The 22,813-nt window shown below is 42.9% G+C and overlaps 1 long non-coding RNA gene across 1 annotated transcript; it reads right to left on the bottom strand.

The window, feature by feature from the left end:
* Positions 1-528: 528 nt before the first annotated feature.
* Positions 529-21,631, bottom strand: LOC118937292. Its single transcript, XR_005034536.1, has 3 exons — positions 20,639-21,631; positions 19,861-19,951; positions 529-1,533 (listed from the first exon to the last, which is right to left on the bottom strand). It is a non-coding gene; the product is annotated as an uncharacterized LOC118937292 (long non-coding RNA).
* Between the last annotated feature and the right edge of the window lie 1,182 nt (positions 21,632-22,813).

Below are 22,813 nucleotides of genomic sequence, written 5' to 3'. Positions count from 1 at the left end.
AGGGAGCGTGCAGTCGGCATGCTGACTGCAGGAATGTCCACCAGAGTTGCTGCCAGAGAATTTAAAGTTGAATTCAATGTTCAATGTTTAATTCTCTACCATAACCTGTCTCCAACTTCATTTTAGGGAATTTGGCAGGGTGTCCAACCGGCCTCAAAACCGCAGACCACTTGTAACCAAACCAGCCCAGGACCTCCACATCCGGTTTCTTCACCTGCGGGATTGTCTGAGACCAGCCACCTGGACAGCTGATGAAACTGAGGAGTATTTGTCTGTAATAAAGCACTTTTGTGGGGAACAGCTCATTCTGATTGGCTGGGCCTGGCTCCCAGGCCCACCCATAGCTGCACCCCTGCCGAGTCATGTGATGTCCTTAGATTGGGGCCTAATGAATTTAAGTTGGCAGATTTCCTTATATAACTGTAAGTCAATAAAATCATTGAAATTGTTGCATGTTATGTTTTTATTTTTGTTCAGTACAGATGAGTGAAATGAGTTTACTGAGAGTCCCAACATTAATAACAGACATTGATATCATGCCCATCTTCGTCTTCGTTGTCATAGAAACAGCCTGAGTTGCGATTTGGAATATAGCATTTTATCAAACATTCATGTTGCATCTTCCCAAATGTTAGTACACATTGCACAAATGATAAGTGGGTGAAAGAGATACAGTAATTATTTGTTATTCATGAGAGGGGAAATTGCTGTCCAATACAGTCAGAGTATGTCAACAGAACCTACCTTGAATGGTGACTGCAGATAATCCACAGAATACGACTAGATAAATATAGAGTCTTCTACTCTGATCTGGGTGAGCTGTTGCATTATGAATCATAAATAATCAGAGTCCTGACATGCTTATCCAAGCTATCACTAATGCAAATCTCTAACAAAATACCTTTCAATAGACAGCTAAAGACTAGATTATGTGGAAACTAATATATTGCAATGGCTTTTAACAGAGGAAGATCTAGAAATGACAACATTTGCTGAAAAATGCATAATGGGCACGATTCAGGCGTAGGAAACAGACACCTAACCTACATGAGCCTTTCCTAATCACTTGTCAGTAGTTGTTATTCAGACTTAGATTTTGCAGGTGCGTAATGGGCTTTGTAGGCGTGGTTCCCTTGCGTGCGCTGAATAGATTTAATTCAACCACGGAATACCCTTCCACTTGCTAGCCAAAAGATTCTCGTGGAGTTTTCATTCAGTAGGGTTTTCAGTACATTTATCTTAAGCCATCCCTTTAATAATGGTGTACCTTTAATTCAAATTTTGTTAACAGACTAGAATACATTGAGAGAACGGGTTCAGAATACAGGGATCAATGAAAGGAAGCCATCTATATCACAACTCAGATGCAGACACAGGAGGTGTGATAGTTCGACAGTCAATTTTTATTGTACAAAAGGGCAGGCAAAGGGCAGTTCGTAGTCCAAGGCAGGGTCAAACAGGGACAGAACGGCAGGCAGGCTCAGGGTCAGGACAGGCAGATAAACAAATGTATCTAGTCTTCCCAGATCTGACCTGAGAGCAGGAGAAACGGGAAAAACGCTGGTAAGACAAGATGAACTGGCAACAGACAGACAGAAACGTACAGTTGTCGGCAGTTTAAATACACTTGGGGTGGAGTCATTAAAACTAGTTTTTCAACCACTCCAAATTTCTTGTTAAACTGTAGTGTTGGCAAGTCGGTTAGGACATCTATTTTGTGCATGACACGTAATTTTTCCAACAATTGTTTACAGGTAGATTATTTCACTGTATCACAATTCAAGTGGGTCAGAAGTTTACATACACTAAGTTGGCTGTGACTGTAAACAGCTTGGAAAATTCCAGAAAATGGATATCAGAAGCTTGTGAAGCCATGACAAGCTAATTGACAATATTTGAGTCAATTGGAGGTGTACCTGTGGATGTATTTCAAGGCCTACCATCAAACTCAGTGCCTCATTGCTTGACATCATGGGAAAATCAAAAGAAAATTAGCCAGACCTCAGAAAAAATAGTTGTAGACCTCCACAAGTCTGGTTCATCCTTGGGAGCAATTTCCAAACGCCTGAAGGCGTTTGAAGGCGTCACACTCAACGTCAACAAAACTAAGGAGATGATTGTGGACTTCAGGAAACAGCAGAGGGAACACCCCCCTACGCCGAGGAACTTAAAACTTACTACCCTCTCCACTACTGTTCCATCGATGTGGATAGGGGGGTGTTCCCTCTGCTGTTTCCTGAAGTCCACAATCATCTCCTTAGTTTTGTTGACGTTGAGTGTGAGGTTATTTTCCTGACACCACACTCCGAGGGCCCTCACCTCCTCCCTGTAGGCCGTCTCGTCGTTGTTGGTAATCAAGCCTACCACTGTTGTGTTGTCCGCAAACTTGATGATTGAGTTGGAGGCGTGCGTGGCCACGCAGTCGTGGGTGAACAGGGAGTACAGGAGAGGGCTCAGAACGCACCTTTGTGGGGCCCCAATGTTGAGGATCAGCGGGGTGGAAATGTTGTTGCCTACCCTCACCACCTGGGGGCGGCCCGCCAGGAAGTCCAGTACCCAGTTGCACAGGGCGGGGTCGAGACCTAGGGTCTCGAGCTTGATGACGAGCTTGGAGGGCACTATGGTGTTAAATGCCGAGCTGTAGTCGATGAACAGCATTCTCACATAGGTATTCCTCTTATCCAGATGGGTTAGGGCAGTGTGCAGTGTGTTTGAGATTGCATCGTCTGTGGACCTATTTGGGCAGTAAGCAAATTGGAGTGGGTCTAGGGTGTCACTGTTCCCTGCAGCAATGACGTATCCCAAAAACGAGATAGTGGAATGATGGAACTCACATTCCTCAACTTTAACAAACAGCTGGTTCTCCAGGAGACGCTGGAGGACTTGTCAGACATGGAGAACATGCTTTTGAACCGACATGGATGTCGTCGAGATAGACAAACACAAACCGGTTCAACATGTCACGGAGCACTTCATTAACCAGGGCCTGGAACACTGCGGGAGCATTGGTCAGACCAAACGGCATAACCAGGTACTCAGCCTGCATAAACGTTCACTAGGAGACAATCTAGCCCTGCCCAGTTGCATGGGCTCCGGAAGAGACGAGTCACTAGCCACCACCCGAGGGGGTTTGAGTGATTTCGGGTTCTCTCGGGAATGCATACGTCGGGAATCCCGGGGTTAATTGGAGAAGAGGGAGAAACCGTGGATGAGCGAGTGTGGCTGAGAACAGACCTCTCCCTCCTGCGTTCCTGCGAGTTAGTCTTTGATTTCCTCCGATAATCCACAAAGGAAGGTGTCAAACAGGGACTCTGGGTTCCAGGCACTCTTGGCAGCCAGAGTGCGAAAGTCTACTGCCTAGTCTACCACACTGCGGGAGTCTTGATGCAGACGATTCCCCCGTACACAGGGGAATCGAACACCTTCCTTATCTCTGCTACGAAATCCTCCAGACTAAGGCAAATGGTGGATTGTTGACCCCACACTGCCGTAGCCCAAGCAAGCGCCCTTCCAGACATCAGCGTTATATGATATGCTATCTTTGACTGATCCGAAGGAAATGACAAGAACTGTAGCTGAAAGATGAGAGCACTGGGAGAAAAACGCCCAGCAGGTTCCAGGATCTCCTGCATAGCGCTCCGGAGGAAGTAAGCAGGGTTGTCTGGGTAGGCTGGGGAAAAGCATCACTAGTAGTGAGGTTACTGAGCACCCGGGAGGTTTCCATTGTGGTTTATTCCAGTAATGAGTTTTTAATACATGGTCATGGTATTCCTCCAAGTTATGGAATTCCTCCATAAGGTTCTGAAGTAGCTCCTTGTGTATTCCAATGGTGGCTCCTTGCAGGGAGACAGCATTGTGGAGCTGGTATGAGTTTGCTTGGTCAGTAATGGCCAGTTTGTACTATCACGACTCAGGATATGACCCTGATGCAGACACAGGAGGCGTATAGTTTGATACTCCAAATTTGTATTTTATACAAAGGGGCAGGCAAAGGACAGGTCGAGGGCAGGCAGTGGTTCGTAATCCAAGGCAGGGTCAAAGAGGGACAGAACGGCAGGCAGGCTGAAAAATAAGAGACACCTTTTGGAGGGTTGTGACAAGCACAAGACAGGTGAAACAGATCAGGGTGCATATTCGTCTACGTTTAAGCACCAGCTGGTAGATAAAAAAAACTCTGATTTTGTTGATTATTTAGGGGCATTTTTGGGTTAGGAAAGTATTTATGAATAATAAAATAGCTGTGCCACCAGAGACTCTGGGTTCGCGTCCAGGCCCTGTCGCAACCGGCCGCGACCGGGAGGTCCGTGGGGCGACGCACAATTGGCCTAGCATCGTCCGGGTTAGGGAGGGTTTGGCCGGTAGGGATATCCTTGTCTCATCGCACACCAGCGACTCCTGTGGCGGGCCGGGTGCAGTACGCGCTAACCAAGGTAGCCAGTTGCACTGTGTTTCCTCTGACACATTGGTGCGGCTGGCTTCCGGGTTGGAGGCGCACTATGTTAAGAAGCAGAGCGGCTTGGTTGGTTTGTGTTTCGGAGGACGCATGGCTTTCGACCTTCGTCTCTCCCGATCCCGTACGGGAGTTGTAGCGATGAGACAAGATAGTAATTACTAACAATTGGATACCACGAAATTGTGGAGAAAAAGGGGGTAAAAAATGAAAAAAGGATTGAACAATAAATCTACCATAATTCTCACTAAATCATGGAACTGTATGACAACGGTCCAGTGTTGTGAACCATGCTCCAGGTTTAACCTGCTACGTGTGGTCGGAGTTCCAAAATTAATGCACAACGTTCACCTAATATGATCCAATAATGCTAGCTACCCTCAGGAACAACTACACGGATGTGACAAAGGAAATAAACGTATCTGAATGGAATGAGGCCAAATGTAAGAAAACAAACTCTAAAGTGACAGTTACAGTGCCTTGCGAAAGTATTCGGCCCCCTTGAACTTTGCGACCTTTTGCCACATTTCAGGCTTCAAACATAAAGATATAAAACTGTATTTTTTTGTGAAGAATCAACAACAAGTGGGACACAATCATGAAGTGGAACGACATTTATTGGATATTTCAAACTTTTTTAACAAATCAAAAACTGAAAAATTGGGCTGGCAAAATTATTCAGCCCCTTTACTTTCAGTGCAGCAAACTCTCTCCAGAAGTTCAGTGAGGATCTCTGAATGATCCAATGTTGACCTAAATGACTAATGATGATAAATACAATCCACCTGTGTGTAATCAAGTCTCCGTATGAATGCACCTGCACTGTGATAGTCTCAGAGGTCCGTTAAAAGCGCAGAGAACATCATGAAGAACAAGGAACACACCAGGCAGGTCCGAGATACTGTTGTGAAGAAGTTTAAAGCTGGATTTGGATACAAAAAGATTTCCCAAGCTTTAAACATCCCAAGGAGCACTGTGCAAGCGATAATATTGAAATGGAAGGAGTATCAGACCACTGCAAATCTACCAAGACCTGGCCGTCCCTCTAAACTTTCAGCTCATACAAGGAGAAGACTGATCAGAGATGCAGCCAAGAGGCCCATGATCACTCTGGATGAACTGCAGAGATCTACAGCTGAGGTGGGAGACTCTTGTCCATAGGACAACAATCAAGTCGTATATTGCACAAATCTGGCCTTTATGGAAGAGTGGCAAGAAGAAAGCCATTTCTTAAAGATATCCATAAAAAGTGTTGTTTAAAGTTTGCCACAAGCCACCTGGGAGACACACCAAACATGTGGAAGAAGGTGCTCTGGTCAGATGAAACCAAAATTGAACTTTTTGGCAACAATGCAAAACGTTATGTTTGGCGTAAAAGCAACACAGCTGAACACACCATCCCCACTGTCAAACATGGTGGTGGCAGCATCATGGTTTGGGCCTGCTTTTCTTCAGCAGGGACAGGGAAGATGGTTAAAATTGATGGGAAGATGGATGGAGCCAAATACAGGACCATTCTGGAAGAAAACCTGATGGAGTCTGCAAAAGACCTGAGACTGGGACGGAGATTTGTCTTCCAATAAGACAATGATCCAAAACATAAAGCAAAATCTACAATGGAATGGTTCAAAAATAAACATATCCAGGTGTTAGAATGGCCAAGTCAAAGTCCAGACCTGAATCCAATCGAGAATTTGTGGAAAGAACTGAAAACTGCTGTTCACAAATGCTCTCCATCCAACCTCATTGAGCTCGAGCTGTTTTGCAAGGAGGAATGGGAAAAAATGTCAGTCTCTCGATGTGCAAAACTGATAGAGACATACCCCAAGCGACTTAAAATCAAATCAAATCAAATTTTATTTGTCACATACACATGGTTAGCAGATGTTAATGCGAGTGTAGCGAAATGCTTGTGCTTCTAGTTCCGACAATGCAGTAATAACAAGTAATCTATCTAACAATTCCAAAACTACTGTCTTGTACACAGTGTAAGGGGATAAAGAATATGTACATAAGGATATATGAATGAGTGATGGTACAGAGCAGCATAGGCAAGATACAGTAGATGGTATCGGGTACAGTATGTACAAATGAGATGAGTATGTAAACAAAGTGGCATAGTATAGTATAAAGTGGCTAGTGATACATGTATTACATAAGGATACCGTCGATGATATAGAGTACAGTATATACGTATGCATATGAGATGAATAATGTAGGGTAAGTAACATTTATATAAGGTAGCATTGTTTAAAGTGGCTAGTGATATATTTACATAATTTCCCATCAATTCCCATTATTAAAGTGGCTGGAGTTGAGTCAGTGTCAGTGTGTTGGCAGCAGCCACTCAGTGTTAGTGGTGGCTGTTTAACAGTCTGATGGCCTTGAGATAGAAGCTGTTTTTCAGTCTCTCGGTCCCAGCTTTGATGCACCTGTACTGACCTCGCCTTCTGGATGATAGCGGGGTGAACAGGCAGTGGCTCGGGTGGTTGATGTCCTTGATGATCTTTATGGCCTTCCTGTGACATCGGGTGGTGTAGGTGTCCTGGAGGGCAGGTAGTTTGCCCCCGGTGATGCGTTGTGCAGACCTCACTACCCTCTGGAGAGCCTTACGGTTGAGGGCGGTGCAGTTGCCATACCAGGCGGTGATACAGCCCGCCAGGATGCTCTCGATTGTGCATCTGTAGAAGTTTGTGAGTGCTTTTGGTGACAAGCCGAATTTCTTCAGCCTCCTGAGGTTGAAGAGGCGCTGCTGCGCCTTCTTCACGATACTGTCTGTGTGAGTGGACCAATTCAGTTTGTCTGTGATGTGTATGCCGAGGAACTTAAAACTTGCTACCCTCTCCACTACTGTTCCATCGATGTGGATAGGGGGGTGTTCCCTCTGCTGTTTCCTGAAGTCCACAATCATCTCCTTAGTTTTGTTGACGTTGAGTGTGAGGTTGTTTTCCTGACACCACACTCCGAGGGCCCTCACCTCCTCCCTGTAGGCCGTCTCATCGTTGTTGGTAATCAAGCCTACCACTGTTGTGTCGTCCGCAAACTTGATGATTGAGTTGGAGGCGTGCGTGGCCACGCAGTCGTGGGTGAACAGGGAGTACAGGAGAGGGCTCAGAACGCACCCTTGTGGGGCCCCAGTGTTGAGGATCAGCGGGGAGGAGATGTTGTTGCCTACCCTCACCACCTGGGGGCGGCCCGTCAGGAAGTCCAGTACCCAGTTGCACAGGGCGGGGTCGAGACCCAGGGTCTCGAGCTTGATGACGAGCTTGGAGGGTACTATGGTGTTGAATGCCGAGCTGTAGTCGATGAACAGCATTCTCACATAGGTATTCCTCTTGTCCAGATGGGTTAGGGCAGTGTGCAGTGTGGTTGAGATTGCATCGTCTGTGGACCTATTTGGGCGGTAAGCAAATTGGAGTGGGTCTAGGGTGTCAGGTAGGGTGGAGGTGATATGGTCCTTGACTAGTCTCTCAAAGCACTTCATGATGACGGATGTGAGTGCTACGTGGCGGTAGTCATTTAGCTCAGTTACCTTAGCTTTCTTGGGAACAGGAACAATGGTGGCCCTCTTGAAGCATGTGGGAACAGCAGACTGGTATAGGGATTGATTGAATATGTCCGTAAACACACCGGCCAGCTGGTCTGCGCATGCTCTGAGGGCGCGGCTGGGGATGCCATCTGGGCCTGCAGCCTTGCGAGGGTTAACACGTTTAAATGTCTTACTCACCTCGGCTGCAGTGAAGGAGAGACCGCATGTTTTCGTTGCAGGCCGTGTCAGTGGCACTGTATTGTCCTCAAAGCGGGCAAAAAAGTTATTTAGTCTGCCTGGGAGCAAGACATCCTGGTCCGTGACTGGGCTGGATTTCTTCCTGTAGTCCGTGATTGACTGTAGACCCTGCCACATGCCTCTTGTGTCTGAGCCGTTGAATTGAGATTCTACTTTGTCTCTGTACTGGCGCTTAGCTTGTTTGATAGCCTTGCGGAGGGAATAGCTGCACTGTTTGTATTCGGTCATGTTACCAGACACCTTGCCCTGATTAAAAGCAGTGGTTCGCGCTTTCAGTTTCACACGAATGCTGCCATCGATCCACGGTTTCTGGTTAGGGAATGTTTTAATCGTTGCTATGGGAACGACATCTTCAACGCACGTTCTAATGAACTCGCACACCGAATCAGCGTATTCGTCAATGTTGTTATCTGACGCAATACGAAACATCTCCCAGTCCACGTGATGGAAGCAGTCTTGGAGTGTGGAGTCAGCTTGGTCGGACCAGCGTTGGACAGACCTCAGCGTGGGAGCCTCTTGTTTTAGTTTCTGTCTGTAGGCAGGGATCAACAAAATGGAGTCGTGGTCAGCTTTTCCGAAAGGGGGGCGGGGCAGGGCCTTATATGCGTCGCGGAAGTTAGAGTAACAATGGTCCAAGGTCTTTCCTCCCCTGGTTGCGCAATCGATATGCTGATAAAATTTGGGGAGTCTTGTTTTCAGATTAGCCTTGTTAAAATCCCCAGCTACAATGAATGCAGCCTCCGGATAAATTGTTTCCAGTTTGCAGAGAGTTAAATAAAGTTCGTTCAGAGCCATCGATGTGTCTGCTTGGGGGGGGATATATACGGCTGTGATTATAATCGAAGAGAATTCTCTTGGTAGATAATGCGGTCTACATTTGATTGTGAGGAATTCTAAATCAGGTGAACAGAAGGATTTGAGTTCCTGTATGTTTCTTTCATCGCACCATGTCACGTTGGCCATGAGGCATACGCCCCTGCCCCTCTTCTTACCAGAAAGATGTTTGTTTCTGTCTGCGCGATGTGTGGAGAAACCCGTTGGCTGCACCGCTTCGGATAGCGTCTCTCCAGTGAGCCATGTTTCAGTGAAGCAAAGGACGTTACAGTCTCTGATGTCCCTCTGGAATGCTACCCTTGCTCGGATTTCATCAACCTTGTTGTCAAGAGACTGGACATTGGCAAGAAGAATGCTAGGGAGTGGTGCGCGCTGTGCCCGTCTCCGGAGTCTGACCAGAAGACCGCCTCGTTTCCCTCTCTTTCGGAGTCGTTTTTTTGGGTCGCTGCATAGGATCCACTCCGTTGTCCTGTTTGTAAGGCAGAACACAGGATCCGCGTCGCGAAAAACATATTCTTGGTCGTACTGATGGTGAGTTGATGCTGATCTTATATTCAGTAGTTCTTCTCGACTGTATGTAATGAAACCTAAGATGACCTGGGGTACTAATGTAAGAAATAACACGTAAAAAAACAAAAAACTGCATAGTTTCCTAGGAACGCGAAGCGAGGCGGCCATCTCTGTCGGCGCCGGAAGTGTACTCTGTGCTTACAGCTATAAACGCAGCAAAAGGTGGCGCTACAAAGTATTAACTTAAGGGGGCTGAATAATTTTGCACTCCCAATTTTTCAGTTTTTGATTTGTTAAAAGAGTTTGAAATATCCAATAAATGTCGTTCCACTTCATGATTGTGTCCCACTTGTTGTTGATTCTTCACAAAAAAATACAGTTTTATATCTTTATGTTTGAAGCCTGAAATGTGGCAAAAGGTCGCAAAGTTCAAGGGGGCTGAATACTTTCGCAAGGCACTGTATAAATGTATGTGGGTATAACTGACGGTGGCTCCCGACAATAGCTAATGTTTAACATGATACAATTTGTAAATAAAATGGATAAGGCCCATGTATATAATTAATTCCAAAGCGCATACATCAATTCAGCAGGTTCAGCCCTAGAGAAGCATATAGCTTGGATCTCAATCCATGCAAATTGTGAGGGCACACAGTAAAAATTCTGAATAACGGCACAGCTATTTATAGCCTACTTCAATGTGGAAAAGGGGCTACAATACATGTCGATATCATTTTCAGTTTGTTTCCATATGACTGGTTCCACATTCTTCTCCATGGATCACAAGGAATAAAATTCAATTGCCTAGCACTTATCAATTTATAAATTACAGTGCTGTTATTTCTAATCAGAAAAAAGAAAGTAGATGCTTTTTCCACTTGGAACCGACAAGTTCGCTCGACCTTATTTCTGGTTTTGTGTAAAGGTGGTGGAATTATCAGGCATTAAGTCAAGGTCAGAACACGCTGTATCTGTAGACACCTCTGGCACACCTTCATTTCTTAGAACTCCGTCACGAAGGTCAGAAGACGCATGGAAAGAAAAGTGCATAAAAAGGGAATTACGATCTGTTTACTCACGCTTAACTAAGGTCGGCCCCTATGTTATATAACCAATTAAACCCTTTCCCTCTGTGTGAATGTTGTCTGGACTGATATGGAATCATTGAACAAAGACACCAGTGCCTGATCTGTCTTTGAGAGGGCTATTCACAGACACAGTCTTCCACTGATGTTTCAGCTACAACTAGCCACTCTCGCCCTCTTTCTAATGGTATTACAGCGTAATGACCCTCTTGGGCAAAAACTGGTTAAATCAATGTTGTTTCTACATCATTTCATCAACAAAATGAAATGTGATGACGTTGAAGCAATGTGGGAAACTGATTTGATTTGCAAAAGGTCAACCTAAATGTTGATTTACCAAATGTAGATCAAAACTAGAGATGTTGAAATTACATCTGTGAACAGTGGGGACACAGCAACATCTCTCAACAAGGACATAAACACCTGGGGAATGTAGATCAATTCCAATGTCATCCACAACCTGCTTACCCAACATTTTGTTTTGTTTGCATTTAGAGTTACCAACATCTGGGAATCTGGTGTTAGAAAATTAAATCAGTAGGTCTGAAAATGTTTGGAGGCCTTTAATTTCTTTGTTTCTTCTACTCCGCTGTTGAACTTGACCAGTGTGCTGTAGTGTTGTCCTGTGTGCACAGCTGCAGCGGCTAAGGCTTGCCCTTCCTTTCGTGGCATCCTGTCACAATGGCTGCAGCGAGAGCTAAAGTTATTGCAGCTGCAAGCCAATTATTGGCAGCATTAAATTATTTTGCAGCTTTCATGCTCGGGTGATAGTGAATCGTGCTTTGAAATGGTGTTTGTGTAATTATGAGGCCGACTGGATACTCAGAGAGAACAGGCACTTCTTAAGGTTTCATTGCACAGACATTACAGTGCATGATGCTCTAGTCAGAACTGCTGTTGACTCCTGTGGGAGAGAGACCTTATAGTGATCCAGCAGTGAGACCTCAGCCTCAGTGGACTTAAATATAAAGGGGAAAATACTGTATTTTTGGTAGTACTTACAACAAGCATGTAACCTTTCTGGGCAGTAGGCCTGTCAAGATAACCGTATGAACACATTCATATTCAGTCTACATGTGAAATAATTTAACTGCCCTTGAAGCCAATGTCATGGGTCAATTGCTTCATACCAGTTCAGAGCGTAAATCTATCCTTATTCAATAGCTGGAAATTAATTTGCAACTCAAAGGACTTGGAACAAGATCATTTACATACTGAAATATTTATAGACTTCTTAAATTCATCGATGTGTAGAAAGCTGAGGTGGCTGGAAGAGCAGATTCATTTGAAACTCATTAAGACGTGCTATCAGCTCAATGTGCTGGAGAGTAGGCTAGTAGCAGTATCCCATTAGAAGCTGCTCCCGAACATTTGAAAGTAAACTTCTGAAATTGTTGGTTAGACAGGGATGTCATGGTCCTCTGTGATACATGTTAATTTCCCACTGCCCCCATGTAGTCCACTCCGTCTCATAAAGTACACTGTCTCGTTAATGAGCCGTGGAAATGTCAGCGCTGATTACAGGAAAATTGCTTACAGATATCCCCAGCCCTCCGAGACAACATACCTCTCCTCGGGGCTTAATTATGTTGTTATTGATCGTTTTCTGTAAGATTAAATTGTAATTGCTCCAACTTGGCTGTTACAATAGACCTCTATTAATTAAAAACTTTTTTCTTTTTTTTTTAAGGTCCAATTCAGCAGTTCTCAATACCAATAATTTCTGGGTAACAATTAAGTATCTTACTGTGATTGTTTTCAATTCAGAAGGTCAAAAAGAAACAAAAATATCTTAGCAAAGAGCAATTTCTCAAGCCATAATTTTGCTAGAACTTGTCTGGGAGTGGTCTGAGTGGGGAGGGGAAAACTGAAAACGAACTGTTATTGGTAGAGAGGTTTGAAACTCTTTCTTATTGGTCTATTAACTATTTCAGTTTATCACCTGGTCATGTCACCAGGCAGAACAAAACTCCATCCCACGAAACAGGCTGAAATTTCAAACTGCTCACACACTGAAAGGGCGTTATCATAATTTTCACAATTTCCCATTATTATTCCAACCTCAGTGTGGAAATATATATAAAACACAGGAAAAATCACTTTTTTTTGACTGGGCCTTTAAGAAAGAAATCCTGGTAGGTTGTAGGTTCACAAAACTCTATGGCTGACACCAGCCCAAACATTGACAGGAGGGGCATGGACTGCATCCTATTTTTGGTGATGCAGAGGAATGATGATGAAACCTGATGTCTTTGATATGTCTCTGAGACACTGTAGCAGAGCAGCAGCACCTGATACAGACAGGCCCTCAGTACAAAACTCTCAGCCAATAGTTGGGAGACTGAAGCCCAGCATAACTCCCAATGCCAAAATAATACCAGTGAGTCATAGTTGCCTTTAGGCCGCACTGCCATTATCTTCCTTGTCTCAACATGCAGTCTAGTCCTCTCATCAGGAACTTTAATTAAACATGGTATATGAAGACACCAGATACCCAAACTCACCTTTCTCCATCTGTCTGACTGTATACTGAAAAAAAAGTGTTGACATGTCTTCTTTCATTTTCCTCTTGTTCCATGTGCAATGTGCCCAAGTAAGAGGGACCTGCATTGTGTGTGTGTGTGTGTGTGTGTGTGTGTGTGTGTGTGTGTTAATATCTTTAGTTTTATACTTGGCTGGTAAAAACATTTATTTAACTCCAAAAGGGGCCATCCCTGGTAAAATACAACTCAAATTACATTAGCAGATGTGTGCATGCTTTTGTTTTCCCTTGAGTGATATGGGAGTTACTTTTATAAGTGCAATGTGTGCAAGGGAATGGTAAACTGGAATACTGGAAAAAGTCTGTCTCTCTGCCAGTTCAATTGGAAACAATACTCAATATCCCTCAGATTCCTTTCTGCATCCAGTCAAAGTAAAGTGTGGGATAGACAACCTCTTGGCCAATAAAAAAGGGACATTATGACATACCTCTTATTGGATGAAGTGCCATTTTTTAAAACAAATACAAGTGTTTGGCTATCATTAGTTTCCTATGAGCCAATAGAGATTGCCAGTCTAAACAGCCATGTAACGCATTTAGCCTGTAAGGATTGTAGAACAAGAGGAATAATATTGTGTAACTAATGTGTGTTCCAGTGAGACTGTACAGTATAGCAACTCAAAAGGAAAACAACAGCTTGGAAATTCATATGTAATCAAGAATACAGAAACAGAGCAAAGCTTTTCAAAAAGTAAAATGACTCCTTTGTCTGATCTCAGAGGATGCACCGTGTTTTGGGTGAGTTCTCCAGATGGCTGACACATGTTCATTTACTTTCCTGCTGCTATCAGTCTCTTCTCTACAGTAAGGTGATCTGCACCAGCAATCAGCTGTCAATTAAATTATTTCAGCAGTCCAGCGACAAGATCTAAACTCAACATTTCTTCTCCCAAGACCCATGTTTACCCCATTTGTCTGAACGTCTGGCTGTCCCTCTCCCAAACACCACTAACAGAAGAAAGAATGCTCAAACACATCTCAACTCATGGACACACATGCAGAGGGCACACCAAGACAGATAGATGGATGAATATAGACAAAGCCAACAGGAAGAGAGAGCGAGAGTTGACAGGGTAATGTTGGAATCCAAACCGTTTGAGAGCAATACAGCTGTATTGATTTTGTGTGCATATGTGTGTGTGCATTTTAGTGTGCATACATCTGAGTGTGTTCATGTGTGTGTACAATTATATTGATGACACATTTGCACTACTGCCAATATCACTGTGTCGAGCTCTGAAAATAAATCCTGAGCTTTCAGTCAGTACAGTCCACACAGAGGAAATTGGACATCACACAGCAGTTTTAAATAAGAAACTCAATTCCTTTCAGATCACACAGCCAAGAATTCTACAGCTAGAGACACTCTCAGGGTATCTGCCCATACTTGCCTCTTGTTGCATCTATATCAATATTGAATAAAGGTGTTGGCAGTTTTTCTTGTATTAAAACAGAAAAAGATGCTGAGTGAGCTATTGAGGAATGCCTCTCTGCTCTTAGCAGTATTGTTTGCACTCTCTGTGCTACAGTGCATGCAGTTGCTTGTAACATATTTAACCAATCAACCTTTACCAATGCACACCTAATGAGAAAATATTAAGTGTTGAAAGTTCTGTCCCATTCTTGCATCAAGTGGTAAATATTTCCAGTCCTACCCACATAAAAAAATACTACAGTTTACTATAAAATACTATAGTACTTACTACAGAAATAATAGAATTCTGTAGTAAACTGTAGAATCCGGTACTCCACACTAGTATCCCTTGATCTTGTAGTGCTTACTACAGACTTTTGCAGTATACTATACACTGTACTACCCCTTGGTCATGTGTAGTACTTACTTTAGATTATTGTTGTATACTGTAGAATACTATACTACACACTGTAGTATCCCTTGATCATGTAGTGCTTATTTTTATAATTTTTTTTGATCGATTGGACTGCTAGCTGGCTTTACTGCTAGCTTTGTTGATGCTGTTTTGAACGTGCTGTCCTTGGGAAGCTCACGCTGGGGATTTCCTCTGAGGTTCCCCCTCGATTGTGCAGTGTTTACTATAGAATTCTGTAATATACTATACTCCACACTATTATCCCTTGATTGATTGATTTTATTTGACTATTTAAAAAAACACCATACAACCACCCGTGGATACAACACACAAAAAAACAACATTGTGGTCCTAGTTCAAACATGCTACACATGTACAGCTAACCCACATGAAATAAATACCATTGTATAATTTGGTCTAAATATACTATTGTATAATTTGGTCTAAATACTGTAGTATTACAATATTTATATATACCGTATTCACTGTAGTGTTTTTGCAAACTTTACTGTGGTAGTCACTGTAGAGCTTTTGCAGACATTTTTGTAGTGTGCACTAATGTTTTTGTGGACAACAATGTACTTTTATTTTCAAATGGTTTGTGTGAAGAGGCTTTGCTGGTTTGAGGTCCAGGCCGTTTATTGGCAGCACACTCCAATAAGGTCTTTGTAAAGTAATTTGCATTTAAAAAATATCTATTGTTTATGTAAATGCGATGGTTAACCATTTGTTTTCACCATAAGTAAAGTATTGTTTGGCCACTGTTTTTGGTCATCGCATGAACTTGGTCAGCTGAATCTCTGTGAAAGCATTGTATTTCAGAAAGCTATATCGGAGGTAACAGATTAAGTCATTTTGGTGAACTCTTGTTAATGTGTTATTTATCAGTGTCAAACAAACAAACATAATCCTCAAATTAGTAAAAACTGGGTGGCTCGAGCTCTGAATACTGATTGGCTGAAAGCCGTGACAAATTACTTTTTACTCATCTAATTACGTTGGTTACCAGTTGATAATAGCAATAAGGCACCTCTGGGGTTTATGGTATATGGCCAATATACCGCATTGTGGCGTGAATAAGAACAGCCCTTAGCTGTGGTATATTGACCATATACCACACCCTCGCATGTCTTATTGATTAGATAAACTTGGCTTGTTCTTTACATCTGCCTCTGTACTGTTTACCTTAATTTGGCCTAGAACCTGTGTCTAACATTTAGATGTTACAATTGTTCTAAATTGTATATTTTTGCTAAGGTGTTGTCTGGTCCATTGCATTACTCAGAACTCACCTAACTCAATAGGTGGCCTGTCATGAACCTGTGTGTACTATGTTCTGGTTGAAGTGTTCCCCTCAAGTAACTGGCGTCGTCTTTTAGCTAACCCTTGACGGCAGGTGTTACAATATACTACAGTCACGTCTGCAAAAACACTGCAGCGTGTACATTTCTGAAAAAAACGACATAAATACTATAGTATACTACAGTAAAGTAAAAAAAAAAAAAAACACTACAGTGGATATTGTAGTATATAAATATAGTAATGCTACAGTATTTATACCATGTTATAGTACTTTTCATGTGGGTAACCTGCACAGACATGATTACCTCTGTTTTGGGATCATCTCTCTCGAAATTAGATTATTTATAAGTCATGGGTTGGAACCAAAATCGTTTTCCAATTGTTTTGTTCTGAAACCCCCCCCCCCCCCCCACTATTATTTAACCCTTTCATTCCAGAGTTCCAACCAGCAAAAAAAAAAGATGTGAACCAGTTTGAACCCCCAAGAGAGTACTGGTTTAGATCATTCCTTTTTTAACTTGTGAAATCATTTTGTTTTAGATTTAGCTCATTAAATAGCGTCAAATCAGTGTGGATAGAGTAGGCAAGCTTGTTGCTTACATGCGTGATGGACAGACAAGTGTAGCCTATGATGCAAGATGCAACTGAAAGTTTGCGGGTGGGGAGAGGGTGAGAGAGGATTGCGGAGGCTTGAAGTACTGGGCATCTTGTTATGACATGCATTATATGAACTAGGTCCACAGAATTATACTTAGGAGGAGCGGCTTGAATGGAGGAACTTTGAATGTTCTTTGAGCTAACTAGCTAACAAGCTTGTGTGTGCAGAGCGGCACCAGAATTAAAAACATATTTTTGCAGTTGATAAATCCAACATAAAATCTAGGCCTATAGTTTTCTTAACTTGCACTGAAAAAGTTAATCCATTGTTCTCTAGTTAATAAAAATCAAGCTTGTAACATGAGTACAGTAGCCTATGCCAAAGAGGGGACAGGGGGAGGTAGCCTAAAGATGCATGGGCAACCATTTTCAGCTTGCAGGCAGACACTGGAATAAGTTTATGATGACCAGAGAGGGCTTAGCATAGGTGCTCTGTTGCATTTTGTTTGTAATAATGTTATTAACCAGTTCCCATGCTTCGGAAAAAAAAAGTTTCTGTTCCAAAACGGTATGGATCACATTCATTCCAGGTTCCGTTTCTGATCCTTGAAAATGTTTGTCGTTTTAGGTTCTGTTCCCTGAACCGGTTCCAACCCCTGTTATAAATACGCGCACGCACACACATTCATCCCTTCTCATTCAATTGCCAAGTCATTTTTGCACCTGCAAATCTTTTGACACAATATAGCAGGCTAATAAAGTGAATACCCCAGTTTCAATGAGGCAACTGTCAACCTGTGTAGTTTCTGCACAATGGAGAGAAGAAAATACATTCTTTAAATGCATCAAATTGGAACCACATCGGCAAACAGCTCAAATAAAAAGAGGTATTAAGAGTGAGGAAAGAGTGAGATGGATACAGACAGGCAGGAGGAAGAGGGATGAAGAGGGAGTTGGACCCAGAGATGGGAACAGGCAGGCCCTGTTTCTACCTTCAGAGCAGCTGACACCTTCCTCACTCATGGGTATTCTCATTTCTTTCAACAACAAAACTGAAAGCAAAGCAAAGACTTTTGAGAGAAAAGTATATTTGTCTTATTCACATTGAACCACATTCATTAAAATGACAGTTGTGTTCTGCAAAAACAACAGTTATGTTCTACCTCCCCCAGCAGTGGTTTCACGCCATGGTTAAACTCAATAGGTTGAATCTGCTTTTATGAATTGTTTGTTTTCTCAGGAGTACATCAAATCCACACGTTGAATGTCAGTTCAGGAAAGAAAACAGGTGTATGTTGCATTTACTTTTTAATCAGTAGTTGGTCTGTGAATCTTTCATGCTGGACATGTCTTGCTTGACCCCCAATAAGCCAAGATGGAGACAGAGAGCCTTTGTGTCAAAACTGGGAAATTACTCATTTCCACAGGCTCTCCCCCAATCTAAACCTGGGCCAGAAACTGTGGCTGTAGAGGTTTGGTGCAAGAGCTAAAAGTGAACCCTGTTGTGAGCTGCAAACTTCAACAAGTTGCTCCAGAAACGTGGAAGGAGCAAGCCATTAATGCAGCCCAGCTGTCTTTATTGCTGGGCTTTCACTTTCTGGGTTGTGGCAGGAGTGTTTAGCAGTGATTGGACCTGGCAGCCTGCACTGTGCTTTACCTGGAGAACAGGGAGAACCACCTGGAATTGCTCTGCTCTGTGAGTATACTGATAAACCCCTTAATATAATGTTAAACCCAAACTGCTTCAATACAGACCCAATTAGTATTTCACATCACTTTCTGCAGAATATTTTGCCTGCATTTCTAATCTCGGAAACATGGCTGCTGTAGCTCCATTTAAGATCACTTTTATAGCTCCAGGTGGGAATATCTGAGTGAGTGTCAAATTCAGACACTTACACAATTCTAAAGCTTTACCTGTAAATGTGAGTGTGGGAAAACGGAAGCAATAATTTGAACGTGGCACTCGATGTGGCTTCAGCATATCTGCTCTCTTAATCCTGAACACAAAACTGGGATGAGCACTGCCTTTGTATATGGCAGAATGGCAGACTCAAAAAGCAAGCCCCGGCATGCACAACATTTTGTACAGCGGCAATATTGTGGCAAGTAAGGAATCTTCGGTTACAATGAGGATAGAACAACATGGAGGTAAGGTAATACTGGTAGAAGGGGTGGGAGTTGGAATACATCAGCACACATCACAATGCCTGAAATGAATTGTCACATATCAAGTCATAACCAGCTCAGGCATATACTGTATACTGAGTAATATATTTCACTTTCACCCCTTTTGTTTTGAGAGTAAATATTAGCCATCCATTGTGTATTATGACTGGATGCATCAGGGCATTTGTTACAAAACCAATTAACAAGCCAGCTAATATTGTTGCACTCATCTAGGGGTCTTAGGCCTAGCTAACTGGTCTGTAACCTGACTAGGTGTGTGCAGAAGTCAGGGTATGTGGACCGTGTTGGATGCATGTACCCATGGCACAGCATCCTTACCTGGGTCCAGGGCTAGCTCCGCCTTGACTTCTGTGTCGGCTAGCGCAAGTGGGTTATCGTGTTTCAAGGTGACCAAAATAAATGTATACAAAAATAACTACAAAGAAGCATGCCTAAACTAGAGAGGTTAATTAAGCCCAAAACAGACAAATGCCAGCTGAGGCTTTCAGCCACCTCTCTCTGATTCACAATCAATCTGATAGCCAACACCTGAGTAATCATCAAGGCTTCCTGGCAGAGCATAACCTGACCCAGTTGGTGCTACCACCTGGAGTATTAAAGTGTAGTGTAGTGTGTAATTATGATAACACTAACCTACCTAACCTACTCCATAACACATTTGACTCACCTGGGTGAGTAACAGGTTTGAACCAATGGAAACAGCAAAAGCCTTACAGGTGTGGGCTTGGTCTTACCCGTGACCTCTGTCTGCTGCATCTGTAGTGCATCAGGCGCATCTGTAGTGCATCAGGCGCAGCAGCAGACCTGCATGGTATGTATGGGAGCCTTTACAATGGACGGAAAAGGAGTGAAAAAAAGAGAGACCTCTGCAGGCTTGGTTAAAAAACATCAAAGTAGTTTCTCCTACACAGTTTAGGTGTAGAGATCACACGCTTTCTGTCAATATTGGTGTCTTTACTCCTTTGATGGTTGTGCCAGTGTAGCCTACTGTCAGCTTTCCCTTACACTGGGTAAGAGGGAAGGAGAGAGAACAATCAATACATGTGCATGTATGGCAGTGCCTGAAAAGCTAGTTATAGGCAATGATATTATCCATGTATGATATGATTGGAGAAAGCAGACTGATTATGCTAATATGGACTTTGGCTTGACTAACGACTCATGTCTGGTTAGGGGGGATATTGTGCTTCTGGGGGAGGGGTGGCAGTTGAAGTAGTCCACACACTTGTATGTGGGCTACTGTTGGGAGAGTTATCAGTTCTAGCATTGTGTGTATTTGTAGGTGTTTTGACATACATTATGTTGTGTGAGAAGGGCTGATACTGTTGGAGAAACAATTAACTTAGCCTACATTAACATGTTAACTTTCTTGATCTAAATAACCTTTCTGAACATGTCATTATAATATACTGCATGTATGGTGACCAAAACAATAATTTAGTCAACAGATACAGTAAAAGCTACACTTTTCTTTGCAGGCTTAGAATTAGCCTGAATATTTTACATACTCACCAACTTGCACAGTTTGGCTGTAGAAGTCATCACTCATCAGTCAGCCTCCCTTTATGTGTGTTTTTGTCTCCCTCCTCAACCTGTGTGCTGACACGCTTGCACCTGGGGGTGTCTGTCCCTCTACTTCCTGGAAACAATAAAAAAGCTGATGCAGACATAAAATACCTGCAGTCCTTCCACTTCAACACCTAAAGCTAAGGTGGAGATAGGGAAAAGATGAGCAGACTATTTGTCATAGCTGGGTTGAGGTTGTTAACTACAGCATTTGTTCCACAATAACATTTTATGGGTTAAGATATTGATAAAAGACATGACAGTATATACAAATGAAAAAAATCACAGTGAATGACTTATTCAGGCATACAGAACAGCCACTAAGATGTTCTGGCTCTCTGATATGTCGAAGGAAGGCAGGGATAGAGCCATATAAGATGCTGAGGAAATGTTGAATGTTCCTACTGGAACATATAATGCACAGATGAGAGGAGCAATCAGTCACTCAAAAGCCTTGGTGTCTCTTGAGTTTGTACCAAGATTTGTGTAATTCTTGAAACTATCGTTCTTCTCATAAGACCACAAAAGCAGTATTTACTCACCTTCTCTCCTGTCGTTAGAGCAGTATTTCACTACTGAGATCATCTGCTGGAGTAGCTGTCATATTCTGAGAGGTACAGGAAGGACAATGATATTTTTTTAATTTAACCCTTATTTCACCAGGTAAGTTGACTGAGAACATGTTCTCATTTACAGCAATGACCTGGGGAATAGTTACAGGGGGATGAAAGAGCCAATTGGAAGCTGAGGATGATTAGTAGACCATGATGGTCAGATTGGGAATTTAGCCAGGACATCAGGGTTAATACCCCTACTCTTATGATAAGTGCCATGGGATCTTTATTGACCACATAGTCAGGACACCTGTTTAACATTCCATCCAAAAGATGGCACCCTAAACAGGGCAATGTCCCCAATCAATGCCCTGTGGCATTGGTATATTTTAATACACCAGAGGAAAGAGTGTCTCCTACTGGCCCTTCAACACCAGCTGCATCTGGTCTCCCATCCAGGAACAACCCCGCTTAGCTTCAGAGGCAAGCCAGCAGTGGGATGCAGGGTGGTATGCTGCTCACATTTAATGGGTCTCATCCTTGAAAGAGGTAGCTGCTTGTAAATGAGCTGACTCTGGTGCAGGGGTACTCAAGTACTATTATGAGAAGGACCGGTCACACAAATATCCGAGGTGGCAAAGGTCCTCATGGATAATGTAATTTATTGGTGTTGTAACAAACCCCCACCTCGCAACTCATGCAACCCCCAACTGTTCACAGCCCTCTTGTTGGCGGAGATAAAATGATAAAATGTATTTTTCCATGTCTTCTGTGTGTTTATATGATACAAGAGGTCGAAGCTCGATACATGTAAAAAAATAAAAAAATAAAAACCTGCAGTGTGTATTGACCCTGTTCTGGGTCCAGATCCGGTCCGCCAGTTGAGTATGGAGGCTCTAGTGCTTGTCTTTTGTGGTCGTGAGGGTGCTAAAGCTAGGATGGAGAGCATTTCTATTTCTACGTTATAATATGGGAAGTTGTAAATTCAGCTAGTGCCTTTTTCATTAGTGTAGCAGTGTTTCCCTGATGCTCCCCAAGGCAAAACCACCCTGGCAGCCTGACGCATGCAGGATCAGGCCAACCACCTGTCAGCTCATTTCTACACATGGCCTTTTCTGTCAAACACTCCCCAAATCCCCCATCTGCCCCACACAACACCTGTGACTGGCTTCTCTATTGCCATCCCAGCTGTCCCTTTTACCATCAGCATTAATTAAAGTGATATCCCAAAACACACAAAGTACTCCCTACGTTGTACTAATTCAGAAAAGCTTATCCTGGCTAGCCTACATTAGTATTTCTGAGGTAACCAAAAGTCTTTCTTGGCATCTTCTCTCTGTTATCTTTAGTTCTGACATGCTGTTTTTTCTGAGTGCTGCAGTGAGCATCAAACATTAAGCAATTTAGATATTTGTGGTAGTCTGAAACCCAGCTTGAGGTGGTATAAATTCTACTCATTTTCTGAAAGTACTCCTGCATACTCAAGGGTAGGAATGTGGAGAAAAGCTGGTTAAATACGTTACAATAGATAACCCAACCAACCTGTAATACAGGCAGACTGACAGGC

This window comes from Oncorhynchus mykiss, chromosome 2 (assembly GCF_013265735.2).
Source record: "Oncorhynchus mykiss isolate Arlee chromosome 2, USDA_OmykA_1.1, whole genome shotgun sequence".
NCBI lineage: Eukaryota > Metazoa > Chordata > Actinopteri > Salmoniformes > Salmonidae > Oncorhynchus > Oncorhynchus mykiss.
This window is presented reverse-complemented; position numbering and strand designations above follow the sequence as displayed.